Genomic DNA, 17,641 nt, shown 5'->3' on the forward strand with positions numbered 1-17,641 from the left:
AAACTCAGCAATCAAAGTCTTGTACAAATTGCAATATGTATGGGCATTCCACTGCGGGCCGTTATAATAGAGAACCCTCAACTATGGTGGAAGATATGAATTTTGCTAGAGCCTATGAAGGTCAAAAGATGCAGCAAAGGAATGATCCCTTCTCAAACACTTATAATTCAGGGTGGCATAATCACCCTAATTTATCATGGATGGAGCAACCTATGGGCCATTGAGATTTCAAGGCTAGCAGCAAAAATCACAATATCCTCCTCAAACAGTCCAAGAGAAGAGGCTTAATATGGAAAAGATGATTTTCAATATATGTAAAAGATGAATCAAATGATCCAATCCCAATAGGTATCCATTCAAAGTCTCGAGAAATAGGTTAGCCAACTAGCAAGGGCAATGGCTGAGAAGGGTTAAGGTAAACTGCCAAACACTACTGAAATGAACCCCAACAAAGCTACAATGGCAGTTACACTTCAAAAAAAATAGGGAAAGTGCTGGATGAACCGGTGCAAAGATCCAAAAATAAAGCAAAGAAACAAGAGGAGATATTAAATGAGGAAGGACAAGAAAAAAATAGAGAAAATGGATCTAACTCAGGTGCGATGCTAGAAATGATAATACCCCAATAAAATTGCTTCAAGTTAAAGTATACATGCTGCCATTCCCTTCCCGCAAAAGCTTAAGAAGAAAGCAACTGATATGCTGTATTAGAAGTTCGTGGCTATGCTTACGAAGTCACAAGTCAATATGCCTTTTTCTGAAATTTTGGCAAATATCCATGCTTATGCAAAGTTCTTAAAAGAGATAGTGTCTAATGAAAAAAAAGTTAAAAGACTTTGCAAAGGTGTCTCTTACTGAGGAATGCAGTACAGTGTAGTATTTCAAAATTGTCTTCTAATTAAGATGAAGATCCAGCGAGTTTTACTGTACCCTGTCAATTTGAATATATTCTTGTTGAGAAATATTTATGTGACTTTGGATCTAGTGTTAATTTGATGCCCTTATCATTTTTCAGGAAATTGAAGCTTGCCAATTTAGTGCCAACTCAAGTGATTCTGCAATTAGTTGATCATTCAGTACGTTATCCAATGGGTATTGTAGAAGATCTATTGGTTAAAGTTGGTAAGTTTTATTTTCTTGCTGATTTTATTATTCTTGATATAGAAGAAGATATTTCTATGCCTAGTATCCTAGGTAGAAGGTTCTTAGCTACGGGAGGAGCTAATATAAATTTACTTGAAGAAAAATTAAGGGTTGATAAAGAGAAAGAAGAATTTAATGTTTTTGAACCCTTAAAGTACCCTTCGTATGAGGAATCTTGTTCCTATATTGCTGCTCCTGACGAGTTGTATGGTAAAAATATGTTTTAGAGTAGGATATAGGTTGTATGCCTTTACATGATCGTCGCTAATATTCTTCTTCGGCAGTCCAGAAGTGCAATGTTGATGTGAACAGTTATGAAGTATTGTGGGCACATAAATTAGAGAATGTGAAATCATCTGAGCCATTTCATCATCTATGATTCCATCTAGAATTGTCCGGTTGAAAACATAAAATTTAGAACTTATCGGGAGGCAACCTGACTTTTTTTAATTTCATTTAATATTTTTCTTATTTTTGGGATTAATGGTGGTATTTATTTCCTTAGGATTTTATTGCTTTCAAGTTTGGGATATTTGATGGTGTATTTAACCCCTATTTATGGTGTTCTTTTGTTTCTTTTAGATTGGTAGGATAGGTTCCTGAACTTGACTATTGGATGATAATTAGCAACTTTCATCCCACTCTGCTTGGTCAATGGAATTAATTTATTATCAGGGGAGTCTCACTTTCAATTCTTTTTTTGTTATTATTTCTTTATTTTATCTCCAACATTGAGAACAATAGTGTTTTAAGTGTGGAGGACAGGTGAAAGAGTTAAGTGAAATTTTTTGTTAAAATTTTTAAATTTTTGTTCTTGTGGTTGATTTTTTTGATGTCCAATGGCTTATATTTAAAGTATTATTATTGTTAAAATTTATTTGTGTGAATGTGTTAAGTGTTAAATGATGTTGTTTTAGTGTGCTTCTTTGGTGAATTTTTGATATTTTGAAACTTTTTCAATTTTTGGCTAATTTTTCTAGATATTGTAAATATTTTTCTTGTGAATTTGGCCTAATTATTAATCTTAGTTCTCCATATTATTGGGATATGAAACAAACTTTTGTGTTATTATTTGTGCTTATATGCTTATTGTTTAATTGAACTATACTTTGTTGGTTGTCGTTGTCTAGTAACCGGAGGTTTTCACCAAAAAGTGTTGACTTTCGCATCAAAAAGTGGCGATAGTTATGAGTATGTAATTCTTTAGTAGTGAAAAGTTGAATAACCGGGTTCTTTCATTTAGGAGATGTTGAAGTTCGCATCAAAAGACTTACATGGCTAAGAAGTAAGTACATTCCTCTTGTTAAAATGAGAAGAAAGCTTAAGTATGGGGGTATTAGTGAAAAGAAAGAGAAAAATAATGGAAAAAAAGAAACAAAGATGTGGATTATAATAATAGGTTGTGGATTTCTAGGATTATATGTTTGAGATTTGGATTAATGGTTGGTCTATTTTCCTAGGAAATGCTTGTTAAGTATTTTATATACCTAAGTTGGTTAGTCGGAGTTGAAAGGGTCTATGCTATTAAAAGTTAATCAAAGAAATATCCCTTTGGTTTTCATTATTGACACTTGTTTATTATGGTTGCTTTAATAATAATAGTCTTAAATATAGCTATTGTTTGTAGTTAATAGGTTTATTCTTGTGGTTGAGGACAAGCACAGACTAAGTGTGGGGAAGTTTGATAAGGTATAAAATGTAGTGCATTTATGTGCATAAGTCGCTAGTTAACTATATTGTTTGAATTTTGTTTTGAATGGAAGCTATTTAATTTTACTGTTATAGTGTTCTAATAGGTGAAAAGCTCAATTGGAGAGAAATCAATAAAAAACGTGGCGCGAAAAAACAATAAAAGAACAAAACATGAACAGTAAGAGGGCTGGTAGGATTGACATATTTCAACGTTTTTGAGATAACTTGATCTACCAAAATCGAATTGAAATGATTCTCAATTTATTTTGAAACTAAGAGAATGTTCTACAATTCTTATGAGACATTAAAGTCCGGTTCTTACTTCATAGCCAAAAAGTCCAAGTTATTGAAGTATAGGTATGCTCAAGGGTGGCAATGGGGCGGGCCTTCCCCCACCTCCCCGCCTCATTGTCAATTAACTTCCCCCGTCCCCCGACCCTTGCCTCCCAACCCCAGCCCCGCCCCAGCCCCGTTTTCCCCATGAGGGAAGAAATCAATTTATCATAAATGTTTACTTACAATAATACAATTGTAAATAACGTTAAATAAGATTAAAAGGCTGTCAAGATGGAAATAAAGTACAACAAGTCAAGTTATATTCCCGTATTCAACAAACTCAGTCAAGTTGATTTCTCATATTCAACAAACTAAAAACACTCAACAATAAGTCCAGCTTTTTTTTTCATTAACATAACTCAACAACTTCAGAACATTTGTTTTTCATCAATTTCGAGATGTGATAACTCACTTGATAAAGCAACCCTGACATTTGATGCTAAAATAAAAGAAGAAACTTGTCACCAGGCTATAGTGTATAACAAACAATTGGAGAAAATCAATTTAGATGAATCAAATTTCTTTAATACTTATTCAGTAACACAATCAACATCATCTTCTTCATCAAACAATGTATTACATGATATCCCTTTCGAAGTAGAGCAAGTAGTTGCACCAAAATAAAAAAAATAGCCACAGATTTATTAAATAAAGAAATGCAAAAAAAAAATTGTATAAATTTAAAAGTAGAAGTTAAATCTTTTGTATACCATTTATTTCATGCTAGAGCCAAGTACGAGTACACATCAATGCTTCCAAAGTATTGGGGTGAAGTTTACATCGATGAGGACTAATTATTCTTCCACAAGTACTAAATGTAGATTCAGATGCCACACTTGAGACGGGTACAACTAGAATATCCTTAGTCATTTTTTTTGTAAAGTGGGGTATTTAACCCCATATGTTTTCCACCAACCAAGTATGTCAAAACTCGAAACTCTTGGTAACACATTTTCCTCAAGATAAAAATCCAATTCCGGCTTAGAAGTAACAGCAGTAAAGTTAGAAGCTACAAACTTATCAAAATCAGAAAGATGATCCGTTTCAACTTCATTCTTATCATGACTCCCACTAACATGCTCACTATGTGAAGCCATGCACTGACTATCAACTCTATTTCCGTCCAAACTAGATCGATATTGATAATCATGCAACAAAGAATAACAATTTTGACAAATTGTTTCAATTTTCATGAATAATTCATCACCATAAATGATAGGAAAATAATACTCAATCAACTTCATTTTGTATCTAGGATCCAAAACTGCAGTAATGCCAAGTATCACATTACAATCTTCCCAATATTTTTGGTATTTTGCCATCATCTTTTCTTCCATTAATCTAATTAAACAATTTGAACTTTTCATCCATTGAACCAATGATACCTTAATGTTACAAACTTTTGCAAAAAATTTATTTGATGTAGAATATCGAGTACCGGAGAACGTTTCAGTGACTCGGTAAAATAATTTTAATTTCTCACAAATGGCATTACAAACTACCCAATCATCATCATTGGCAAACTAGTGTAGTGTTTCTCATGCACTTTAACCCGTGGAAATATGGCTTTGTAAATTGCAGCTGTTTGTAACTTAGAAAAGTCGAATTTCAACGGATTTTACAATCCAAACATAACTTTTGAGTAGAAGAAATGGACAATTGGCGAGCCACTTCTTCAAAAATTTCAATTCTAACAACAGAAGCAATCTAATACACTACACTATCACGGATTCTTTCAGTAGCACCCGATATCATTTCTAAACCATCTTTGATAATCAAATTTAAGATATGGGCAGCACAACGCATTTGAAGCACTAGACCATTTATCAACAAATCATTCACATTCAACTTTTCCAACAAACAATTAATCATACCATCATTGGTGAAACAGTTATCTAAGGTAATTGTAGATATCTTATGATCAATATTCCAATCCATCAATGAACTAAGAAACATATCACTTAACACTTCTTTAGTATGTGGAGCAGGAACATAGAAAAACCTAAATACAAGAAAAAAATAAGTTGCTCATGTATAACAAGCAATTAACATAATTCAAGTTTTTAACTTTTGAAAACATACTTCAAAATTTGACTTCGTAAGATCTAAGAATCATCAAAATAATGTGCAGTGATAGCCATGAAGCCTCTCTTTGTATTGCTAGAAGTCCACATATTGGTTGTAATTACTATCTTACTTCCAAGTTTCTCCAAATTATTACAATTTTTCAATCTTTGCAATTCATAGATCTTCAAATATCTTCTTTAATTGTATTTCTTAAAACAAGTTTAAAACATGGCTGCAAACTCTTAACAAATTTTTGAAAGCCTATATGATCCACAATAGATAATGAATACTCATGCAATATAACTGCAAATGCAAGCTCATGGCGTGACTGCTGTTGATCGAACACATAATTGTGCAGTTCTTGTTTGCCATCATTTTTTTACTACTACTTCAAAGTAACATTTGCATAATATCTTGTATAGGCTTTTTAGCACACCTTTTGTAATGATCAAGCAAAGTACTCGTCTCATGAGTGCTACCTATCTTGTATTTTTTTTACAATACTTGCACACACCATAAAAAATGCATTCTTCACCTTTCTCTCTATCAAAATGTGCCTAAATTTTTTATATTAATTTTCTTTTTCCTCCTTCAATTTCATATTCATCTTCTTCTACTGCATCTGTCAAGTCAATTGATTCAACATTCATTGATTGTGAAGTTGGTGAATTATCCCGTTGTTCAGATGTAATTAGATTTTCAGACTGATTCATTGTAATAAGAATTCTACGAAGGCAAGAAAGAAAATGGCACAATAAATAGACTGCTCACAATGATGAATTTCAAAATAAATCATATAATACAGCAAACTTGGATAAAAATTTGTTTTTTTTTGTAGTACGTAAAATTGCATAACTAGCATAGAGAGACTAAAAATGTGGGGAGAGGAAACAGAAACTCAAAATGCAAGTATCAAAATCCTGATGCTCGAGATTAGTACTAGCAAAGAAGAACTACGATTGGTTATCTGCGAGACTTGACACTTTAAGAAATTCTGGCCCTGTTGTCAAGAGCAACCCTGTTCTCAGCTATCATATCATGAAATGGACAGAAATAAACACATATACCCAATTTTATACGTAGAAAGTCTTGATATATGAAATCCTGCTCTCAATCAATGACACATGGAAGAAGACTCAAGATTTAAAGTCTTGATATATTTCCACTATACTCCCACTTATAATCTCACATGTCAATCATAGATATAGCAAGTGTATCGCTTATGATAAAAAAAATGTTTCGGGATCTCTACCTTCTCTAATACCCTATTTAGTTGTCAAATCATTTACAGGTTTAAACTATTAGAAGAATATTAATTCAGAAGAAAACATTAACTTTACTTTCTAATTTGAATTGAGCATTTCACACAGGCCTAATCATGTGAGCATATTTTCTTTAACTACTCTACTAAACCATGTGGATTGCACGTATGTAATGAAGAGAACCTCATACCCTTATTTAGACACATACAAATTGAGAATGGTCATCCAGGCTCGGTAGCCGAGCCGGCCCTCCTTCCTACCTACGGATGTTTATAATGGTCACATCGACTCAGCCGTACCTAGATGATCTCCTCACCTCTTGGGACGGCCCCTATCCGTTCTAGTCACCTCGGCTACTCACTGCATACGGATAACCGAGGTGACTTCTACATTTACTGTCCTCTAGATTTGGCACTATGTTTGACACGACAAACGAGGTCCTGTCCAAGATCCTGACACCTGCAGGATGAACGTGACATATGACGGGACCTATCCACTGCACAGGCTTATCAAATCAGGCTGATACGCTCTGTCTTAGTCAGATTTTGGGAGCTTAGACTCCACTATCCTTCCCTCCAAGTTGTCTCATATAAATATCAGAACCTCTCACTCAGAAAAGGACCGATGGAATATTCTGTAAGAACCACTTTCTATAGTAGCTCCCTCCACTTTGACTCTCATCTAAACTGACTAGATCGTCGAAGGAGAATCGGGGGACACAGCCCCGTCTCTTGTAATCTTAGCAGGTGACTTTTGAGGTAGCTGTGCTCCGCTTAGGAAAAAGTCCCCAACTTATCAGCACAGCTCACCAAACCAGAAATCACCTCTTCACAAATCAAAATAGAAACTGTGAGGTTACCAGATTGGAACCAGATATTAGAGTTTCAAGAGAAGACTTTTGTGCAAATACCACTGGCTCAATAAGAAAGCTTAGTGGAGATACTCTCCGTACATACTTCAGTCTTTACCCAAACATAACCACTGTCTGCAGCAGAAAAACACACATGCCTATGGATCAATACTAGAAGTTATGAAAGAATTGAACAAAAATAAGTAATTAGTAGTCAACTCATCACTTTCCTGCTGTTTTACAAACTTCATTCTTCTAAAAAGCAACAATATCCAAGTCTCACTTTCAAAGTGCATATATTAGTGAAAACCAAATCTACAGTGGCTTTTGTTGGAAGGTCAATGTTTGGAAAAAGAAGGTGAAATAGCCTCCTATTGCTGCCTGTGTTAAACTTCTTCCATATGTGAATTCTCTAACTATGGATTCTATACCAAATTTGGGAAGATAGGAAGATGCACTATAAGTAAAATAGCAACTTTGAAAAAATTAGAACGTACCCAATTGAGATTAGCGGCAGATGAATAGCAAGGAGCCAATTTGGAGACTGTAAGAACAGAATGGCCAAAATTCGAGCTGCAGGTTGGGCTCGAGTGAGGAGAAAAGAAAAAAAATGAAAAAAGAAAAACTAAAGCGAAAGTTGAAGTGCGGAGGAAGGGAACCAATTGAAATAAAAAAAAAAGGTTAGGAGCAAAACAGGTTGGAATTGGATAGCGTAGTCTTGGAGAGGAGGGGGTGTTGGAAACAAATCAACAATAGTCTAAGAAATTTCTTTCAATAGTTGCGGCGGTGCAGCCGTTGGCACTGACCAGCGTTGTACTTGTAAGTAAGGGTGCAACTTTAGGAAATTTAGGGTTGTATTATATATATATTTATTGTATGCGGGGGACTGGCCGGGGATAGAGTGGATGTATGTTGCACCACCCCCTACCCAGTTTTAAGACGCAAGGAAATATTTTGCCTCCACCCGGCCCCGCCTCATCGCCCCCCCATTTGTACCCCCGCGGGCACCCATCCCCATTGCCATTCTTAGTTGTGCTGCGATATTGTTTTGACCAGTTCTCAGTATTTTGGACATATCACAACGTCCAGATCTCTAAATGACATGATTTTTGGTGTTGAAAAGTTAATTCAAAGAGTTACAACTTTCGTGTTTTGAGTAAGAGCTGATTCAGCCTCGTTGATGGAGATTTGAGGGATCTGCACGTGAATCTGAAACGATCCGTTCATAGATTTTTAATGGCTTGCATTGATGTTCACGCCGGAATTCTTCTTGTCAAGTCATCTGATGAAACATAGGCGTTGGTATTTAGGTCGATGGTCGCGTTGGTGTTTAGGTCGATGGTTGCACCAGTGGTCATCGGAAAAATGTGCGAAATTGTCATTTTTTAACTCCGATAAGCCCAATCCTACCCCATTTTCGATACTACTTTAAGAAACTATATATGGGGGCTATCTAGGACATTTTTAGGGGTGAAAAATATTAGTCTAGCCTAATTTAATATCTTTTCATAGTTTATTCTTGAGAGATCAAGATCACCGGAGGTGAATCAAGGAACACAGAAGGAGAAGATTGGAGCAAACAATTGAGAAGTTTTCTTACTCTTTTTCTTATTTTTGTAGCAACTCTTTGAATTCATGGTTTTAATTTCCAAATCATGTTGAACTAAATTGTTTCTAAGGTTAGGATTTTTATGAAGGAATTTGATTAATTTTTCTAGTTTAATTTCTTACTTTTTGCTATGATTTATCTATTTTGATTTTAATTATGTGTTTATACTTAGCCACTATAGACATGCTCTTATGGTTTGTATTGAACTGAGAAGAGATGTACAGTTATACACTAGATAGATAAATAAACATACTTAGTCTAATCTTGAGGGTAGGTTAGAATAGGGGTGTCAACGAATCGAATCGAGCTCGAATAGAAGATTGATCGAGTTCGAGTTCGACAAAGTGTCTAAAGCTCGAGATCGACCAATATCAATTTTACATGCTCGAATTCGATTCGTAAGAAAATCGTGAGGCTCGAGCTCGTGCTCGAAATTGCTCGAATATGTGTTCGAGCCCGAATTCGAACTCGGGCTCGAGTTCGAATTCGAGCTCGATTAAATACTGTACTCTTTTATAAAAGTCTAAACTGAATCAAACAATCTGCTATTCTTAGCAAGCAAAATTTGCTCTTTCATTCAGTCTTTTCATCTGTCATTTGCATTCGAAAATTCAAGCATTCCCACAGAAATTTACAAAATCAAAAATTTCAAAATCCAAACTCATCTATATGATAAACTGGTTTGAGACAAACCAATTTTAAGTACCAATTTAAAGTCTAAAGCATCAAATTGTCAACACTTTTCAGCCATTATGCCAACCAATATTCAAATTCATCCGTATTTTAACATCAAATCTAACATCCAAATTCAGAGATAAGTCACACAACCAACATCCACCAAGTCACACAAACAGGAAATACAAAGATAGTGTCAACATTCAAATTAAAAATGTGAAACAAATTCTGCAATTAAAGACAGTAGCATGTTGTCCATTCCACAATAATCTTTTCCAGCTTTTGCTTATGGATTCCAAATTTTCAACTCCAGGCCCTACATAAAATAAATAATTTAGGTAATTAAATAGTAGTGATAAAATCTAAAATAAGATATTTGAAGAAGAATCGAAATGTTAAATACAAACAATATACCTTTCCAATTATCACATTCATTTTATGGGAAGTAGAATCTCTTTTGATGCCTTCACTTTCTGCAAAATAATAATAATAATAAGAATAACAATAAGTAATAAACTAATTTTGTATCAATCACATGAATTTGAATTTAACTTATTTTTATCTTTTTTTCACTCCATGAAGGTTTCGACACCAATCTCCGGCACACATAAGCATTTCCTACGTTCTCTCTCTGTCTCTCTATATCTCTGTGTGTGTGTCTGTCTGTCATCTTTCTGGTAGCATCCTTCTCCTGCACCTGGTGAGTATTATTGCCTTTGACTTCTGGCACTAAAATGATCACTAAAAGCAGAAGCCAAAGGCAATGACAACTCAATAAGAAAAGAGTGAAGAAAAGGATAAAGATTAATTAATTATGTAGCAGAATGCAATTACTACCGTAGAGACACAGCAGGAAGAATCTGGTGGGGCAGTGAGGATCAAAAAGCATGAATATTAAAGAGACTTAAATCCGTCTGTAAAAGGCTTTGAGTAACTAAATGTCTCTGATCTAACTCAATCTATGCCAACTACCTCTGCAGTTGTAACACCATGATTAAATGCTTTCAATTAAGCTCCAATGGCTGGCACTCCACTGAAAGTATTGGAACAGTTAAATCAGCCTTTGAAATGAGTTATGTTCTAGAATACCTGGAACTTATACAAGATCACCTCCAATGTAGCTATGTGCATTTTTCTTAGTTTATTCTCTCTTTTAAGCTAGAAATTCAAATGTCATGAAATCATGTTCAAAATGCTCTCAAGGATTGGATTTCTACACAATCCTTCCAGGGCCAAATGGGCTTAGATTCTACACAAAAAAAAAACACCTGTTCCTTTTTTAAGAAACAATTACATGAAGTTCTAGAATAATGTTAATGTCACCCAAATAAGTAGGAATACTCAAAAGGGCTGCCAATTTTCAGTCCATAAACTCCAACAGTCCAACCTTTCACCTAAAAATCCAAAATTTCACATCCCACCGAATAAAAACCGAAGAAAAAGATAGAGGGATTTATCAGAGCTAAATATTGGCCTAAGTCTACAATCAGTCTCTATTCTTGTCTTTCCCAAGAATTTCATCCAACAAAAAAAAAAAAAAAAAAACATGCGCGCTTGCGCGCACACCCTTTTCAACACAAGAAAAGTAGAAATTCCTAAAGGTATGGTCTTTAAGAAACAGAACAATACAATATAAACTACAGTAGCTATTTCTTAGGATCTTGGTCATCAAGACTAACTAATTCTTCATGGGAAAATATCACAAAATCACAAATAAAAAAAAATGCAAATTACCTGATTAGCTTCTTCTTGAGCTAAATATTGATCGGTTTGAAGCGGACAGGGTACCAGTTAGGAAAGCCGAGAGCATTGCCTGCAGCTTAATCACAAGTAGATATTTATTCTGGAATAGAACTGGAGGAGCTCATAAACAAAAGAATGAAAAGTATCCGAAGCCACAAAGCACAAAAAGGATTACATCTTACCTTCTGCACGCCTGCACCTCAGCATCTGCTTCAAGATCCACCTTCCGCTAGCTGGAATTAGAAATCCAAATGGGTTTGATTTGGAATTGGGATTAGGGATTGAGGTGAGAAATTGGGATTAGGGAATAGAACTGAGGTGAGGAAGCTCTTCAAGAAGACGGCGGACGAAGATTCTGAAGTTGCTTGAAGTTTTGACCTAATTACACTCTAATATTTGAATTTCTTTTTTTTTTAAGAATTATCTAGAAAGACAATAATACCCCTATTATATTTTGAATTTTAATAGATACAACATGTAATTAAACTTACAACTTTATATATTTAAGTAATTTTATAAATATAAAATTATATATATTTAAATATACCCTAAGCTCGAAAAGCTCGCGAGCTTATTGAGCATAACATTTTTAGGCTCGAATTCGATTCGTTTCAATATTCGAATAGTTTGAGCTCGATTCGAGTTCGATTCTACCGAACTCGAATCGATCATTTGAACGAGCTGCTCGCGAACTATTCGCAAGCAGCTCGATTCGTTGACACCCCTAGGTTAGAATTTGTATAACGTACTTATATCACTAAAGTTTTTAAAGGTTAATACTTGCGATCTCAAAAGAGATGTAGGATTTAAATAGGTATACTTTAGATGTATCAAGAGATAATCTAAAGTACAATTGTTTGATGCGTTCATGGTTTATTAAGAAGTTAACTAGATAATTGACTCAAATTCTGGATTAAAACCTCAAACTCTAGACTTGCGTCTATTATTTTCTCACCACTACTTTATTTAAATTGATTATTATTTTTGCCTAATTAGAAAATATAACTCCTTCAATTTAGCTTTGTTATTTTGCTAGAATAATTAAAGTAAAAAGTTAACTTGTTTCTGTGGGTTCGACCCCTAGAATATTTTAGGTGATGTATTACTACACTTGACCCTGTGTGCTTGAGGAATTTGTCGATCAAACTGCCAATCTTGCTTTCAACTTTTGTCTTCCATCTTGTTGCCCTTGTTTCCTTTAAGATAAATAAGTCCCTTGTCTTCTTCTTGTTCAGTTTATCTTTTTTCCTTGTTGGCTTTCATAGCTTACAATGGGTTTAGCGAGGTTAAAGTGCAAGAGGTAAATAGTTTTTATCATATTTCGGATGAAATTTTGGTAATGGCCACATGGAACTCATTAGTTCCGCCCAGCGGGTATATGAAAATATGTGTCAAGCACCTCTGATATGATTTTAGAATTCCATCAACTTTTTTCCAAAAACAAGTCCTCCAATATTACAAGTTGGAGGTTTGTAAGATAGTTCCCAACTCCATAGGTCTAGTTGTAGGTTTTGAACTTCTCTATAGATATACTAAGATCACTTGTACTCTTAATTTATTTCGATTCTTTTTTCAAAGGAAAGTAGGGAAGCATTAGGGAACCTTATACTTTGTTTCCCAACCAAAAAGGAGCAATTTTTTTTTGGCATTCTCTCATCAAATTTTGGATGGTAGGATGACTTCTTTTATATTGTGGGAATGAGGTCTCATTTGTGCTCCGAGATTTGACTGGTAAATTTTATGATTTCTCTTCAACGAAGGAAAAGTATAGTAAAAAGGATGCGCGTATTTTGAGTAGTCTTATCGAAACCATTCATTTGTTGCTTATTCTTGAGCGAGTTCTTGTCGAAACTAAAATGAGCTTATTAGTGCTAAGGGACAATTATCAAAGATGTCATAGTTGGTGATGCCGCATGTAGTTTTCTTTTTTACTTATCTTTTTTTTCTGCCGCCCATCTATTTTCTGAATTCATGTTAGTTGATTCTTATAGTGAAGAACATCTTTGATATGATGCAGGCCATCCCTAAATCCCTAGACAAAAAGGCTTTGAAAATTAATGCAGCTCGTCAAGGTCAGGTCACCCTGTGGCCACTCAAATCAAGACAACTCAGAAAATGGCCGCTACAATTTAGGGGATATAGGTCCAAACCCAAATGTTTTGATTAAAAAACCTCACAAACACTTCTCTAAGAGACTCAAATGGCTCGTCATGAGTCTAAGATCCTAGAGGATGAGGTCCAATCTCTTGCCACGAGGTTGAAGTCTACTTTTCCATGAAAAATAGAACAAAAAATGAATCCAACCTTACTGGAGTCTGGACTGGTTTAAGTCTTTAATTTGACAAAGGGCACATCTCAAGCAGTTTCAATAGATATCTTGCAAGGCGTATCCCAACCTTTGGATGGAATTGATGGCATCGAAATCATGGTTGATCCCGAGTCCTCTACTATTTCCCCTTCCTCAATTGATAAAGGAAATGACCCAATATTCAAAACTAAAGTTGATGGAGGCCATGGTTTGGGGATGAACTCCATTAAAGCCACACTCCCGGAAGGATTGATTAGTCACCGAGTGGCAACGTTTTGCCCAAACTAGGATTGCACCCTCAACTTAAGGGTAGCAAATATTGGAGTAGTCTGGACAGTTTTAACGGAGCGCCTAGTACCATAGGGATTTGGAGGTTTTAAGCATTGAAATGGATCTGCTATTTTTCCTCCCTCTTTTCTCCTTTTTTGTTGTTAAATAAATAATACTTCCTTTCTTTTCTGGTTTTGTAGTATCAAACTGCTATTGCTGGTTTGTGTTTACAAGTAGAGGATTATATATAGAAAAAGCATGGCATAGTCAATAGCTTAGCTAAGTGTGCTACATAAAAGAATAAATAGAATAAGGTTAGCCAAAAGTTAAAACATCTAAAGGTAAGCACCATGACTTGACCTCATGGTTTTAGAAGCTGGAGAAAGAGAAGCATAAGTTGCAATCTGAGGTTGAGAATCTCAACACAAAGGATGTTGAACATTGTAACAACTTTTAAATAATAATAATAATAAATAAAATGTATTTGATTTTTTTATTATTTATTTTAAGTAGTATGTTATAAGTTGTACTTACTAGGGATAAAAGTAAAATAGAGTAAATTTAATAGGACAACGTTAGGTAAAAGGATAGATGGTGGTTCTTCCATTATCTCTTAACCACCAAAGTTTTAGCATTAAATGTGACCAGTGAATGGTTGTGGATAGAGTGATTACAAGAAAACTAAACTTCTTAACATTGCTATATTACCAAACATTAGATGAAAATTGCGACATTTTTTCCAATTCTCTCATTTAGATGAAAATTATGACATTTTTTTTTAATTCTCTTATTTAGATAAAAATTAAGACATATTTCAATTCTCTCATTATCTCTAATTATGAGAAAGTAGGAGTATTGGTGAGGAGGAGAGAGACTTTGAGGATCAACTGGAATCCCAATTAGGATAAACATCTTCCAAGACTTAAACAAGTAAGTACTTGATTTAGTATTTTTCATTCCTTCCTACTTCAAAATTTGTCAATTTTTTATATTAATTATTAATTGCTTAGGAAATGTTCATATGAGATCATCATGTATCAATTATGTTGGTTCGTGTCTAGATAAGATTTTTGTTCTAGAACTTGGTTAATGTTGATCAAACATGTTTTGGATGACTTTATAAAGGAAAAATTAATTAAGTTTACAACTTATGACCTCTAAGGTTGAATTGCGGTAAGATTAGAAAAGTTAGGGCTATGGTAGAAGGAACTATCAATGGAATGGTGAAATTTAGAAAAAAAAAAAGGAAAAAGAGCAGATAGATCACGAAAAGAAGAGGGAAGATTGATTGATCCTCCCCTATTGTAAGGTCGCCGATGCAATGTTGGCAACCATCTTCCATAGTAATAGCCGGCTAGAATCGGTGAGGAGGATGGTAGTTGTAGCAGCACACAACTAGTGGTTGTGCTACTTGCTACACTTTGCAGTCGTGGTAGCAGTAGCAGCGGTTGCTATTGCCGTTCTCCTGGGGGCCAATAGTAAATGCTAACAGTGGTGTAAATAGGGATGATGACGATGAAGATGGTAGTAGTAATTAGGGTTTTGTAAATTAGGGTTTCAAAGGAATTAAGCTTTCTATTTTTCGAAAAGAAAAGACCTATTTTGAAAACGGATAGGGTCGGTTGGCGTAGACAAGTCAGGTGTACTTAATTGAGATGGGTAAATATTGGATGGGTTATTTAATTGGGCTGTTGACTAAAATGTTTGGACCAATATATAAGTTGTCTAAATAACACTAAAGGGCCAACCTTGGTTATTTATCCGAATTTAGAAAAAAATAGTCTATTTGGGTTGAAATTATTGAATGGGCCTAATAAGTGTTCAAAAGAGTAATTGGACTTACTTAACAAGTTTAAAAAATAAGTGCAAACATTTTACTATGGTTAAACCATAAAGACCAAATACTATTTTTGGTATGAAAATTTAAGTTTATTGTCTAGGCCTATATTTAAATTGACCAAACCAAAAATGTATTTTTTCTTAGATCCAACTATACTATTTCCACATAAACAATAAACTTTTACTATAGGTATTGGGTCCCAGTTAGTTTACATTCCATGCTCATAAAATACAATTTTATACAATTTCATAAAACTTTTTACTATAGGTATTGGATCCTAATTTGTTTGTATTCTATGAGTATGGAATGCAAACTAACTAAGACAAAAATGTATTTACTATAGGTACAAGGTAATTCTAAGAAGCGCTAAGGTAATGTAATGCGAGCAGTCTGAGGTAAGCACAAAGGTAAGTGGTGCTTACCCATTGTATTTTTTATAATGTTAAATATGACTTTTTTACATGAAAATCCTACTTTGTTATATATAAAGTAGATCATATATACTTATTTAAAATACTTTACTATACTATAAAATATGAGTAATTGGCCTGTTTTCATAAAATGAAAGAAAAATGCATGGGATGCATGAAATAAATTTATGTTATAAAAAGTTTTAAATTGTCATGAAATAGATGGTAAGAGCTATGGTCCTACCATGTATAATGATAAAGTGAAAATCAAGGAAAATGCTTGATTGGTTATGAATGATGAATTGTAGCCATGTGCCCTGTCTTTGACCCATGTATGGATAGATCAAGTGAAGATCAAGAAAAATGTTTGATCTATTATTCTCCTAAAAGGTGTTAAACTTTAAGTTGAGTACTCAGCAGCGGATATTGCATATATTTGTTTATGAACTATACTTAGAACAACTCCAATAGCGTGTTTTATACCTCCCATGACATGGACTCATTGCACACATTATCAGGATGATGCGTGTAAATGCTACTGAAAAAAGAAGACAGTGGGCCCGTTTTTATAGCAGATAAATTTGGTTAAATATAGACAATGGCTAAAATTTCATGGGCAACTTAATGTTCAATTTTGTTTTCAATAGTCATTTTTTGGTTCTCTCTATATAAACACCCAAGACACCTTTCTTTTTCGTATCTCATTATCCTACTCTATTATTTCTCTTACTCTCTCACTCATTTTTCTCAACCTCTTTGCATAATTTTCTAAAATTTCAATATTTTGTGATTATGGATGAGAATTTTAGTAGTTTTAGAATTATGTTAAATGCTCCAAATATAGAATATTCATCCTCCTCACAAAATCAAAACCACAAAAAATTTTCAAATTACCCAAATTTCTCATTTTCTGTTATTCCTATAAATGTGCAAAATTATGTGTATCTCCTAAATTTATCCACTTCCAACCATCCATCAAATTTCTAAAATTTACCAATATTTTCATATCCAATTCCCATGTATTTACCACCTACTTATTTTAATTTGACTATGGAAAATCACTATACATCAGACTATCATAACCTTGGTATGGGTTGTGGAGGTTCAAAAACTTCGTCAGAGATGAGAAAGGATTTTAATTTTGTCAGCAAGTAAGAAAATAAAACACCAATGAAATCAATGTCGGACTCTCAATTTTCACCGTATTCAACACAACGTGGGATGGAAAACATTACTCTCACCAATGAGGTGGAGGAAAAATTTGATTGTAAAGGCGTTTCATGGACTTTGGATGATGATAAGATGCTTGCAAGTCCTTAGCTCACAATTTTCAATTGTAGCATTGAGTAACTCCCAAAATGATAAGAGTTTTTTGAAACGAGTCACTGACTACTTTAATAAGAATCGGCAATTTGGGCCACCAAAAAAATATAAAG

General features: G+C 34.2%; 1 long non-coding RNA gene across 1 annotated transcript; it reads right to left on the reverse strand.

The window, feature by feature from the left end:
- Positions 1–9,834: 9,834 nt before the first annotated feature.
- On the reverse strand, positions 9,835–11,473 carry LOC113768820. Its single transcript, XR_003468146.1, has 3 exons — positions 11,369–11,473; positions 10,049–10,107; positions 9,835–9,950 (listed from the first exon to the last, which is right to left on the reverse strand). It is a non-coding gene; the product is annotated as an uncharacterized LOC113768820 (long non-coding RNA).
- Positions 11,474–17,641: the final 6,168 nt, after the last annotated feature.

The sequence above is a fragment of the Coffea eugenioides genome, chromosome 4 (genome assembly GCF_003713205.1).
Source record: "Coffea eugenioides isolate CCC68of chromosome 4, Ceug_1.0, whole genome shotgun sequence".
NCBI lineage: Eukaryota > Viridiplantae > Streptophyta > Magnoliopsida > Gentianales > Rubiaceae > Coffea > Coffea eugenioides.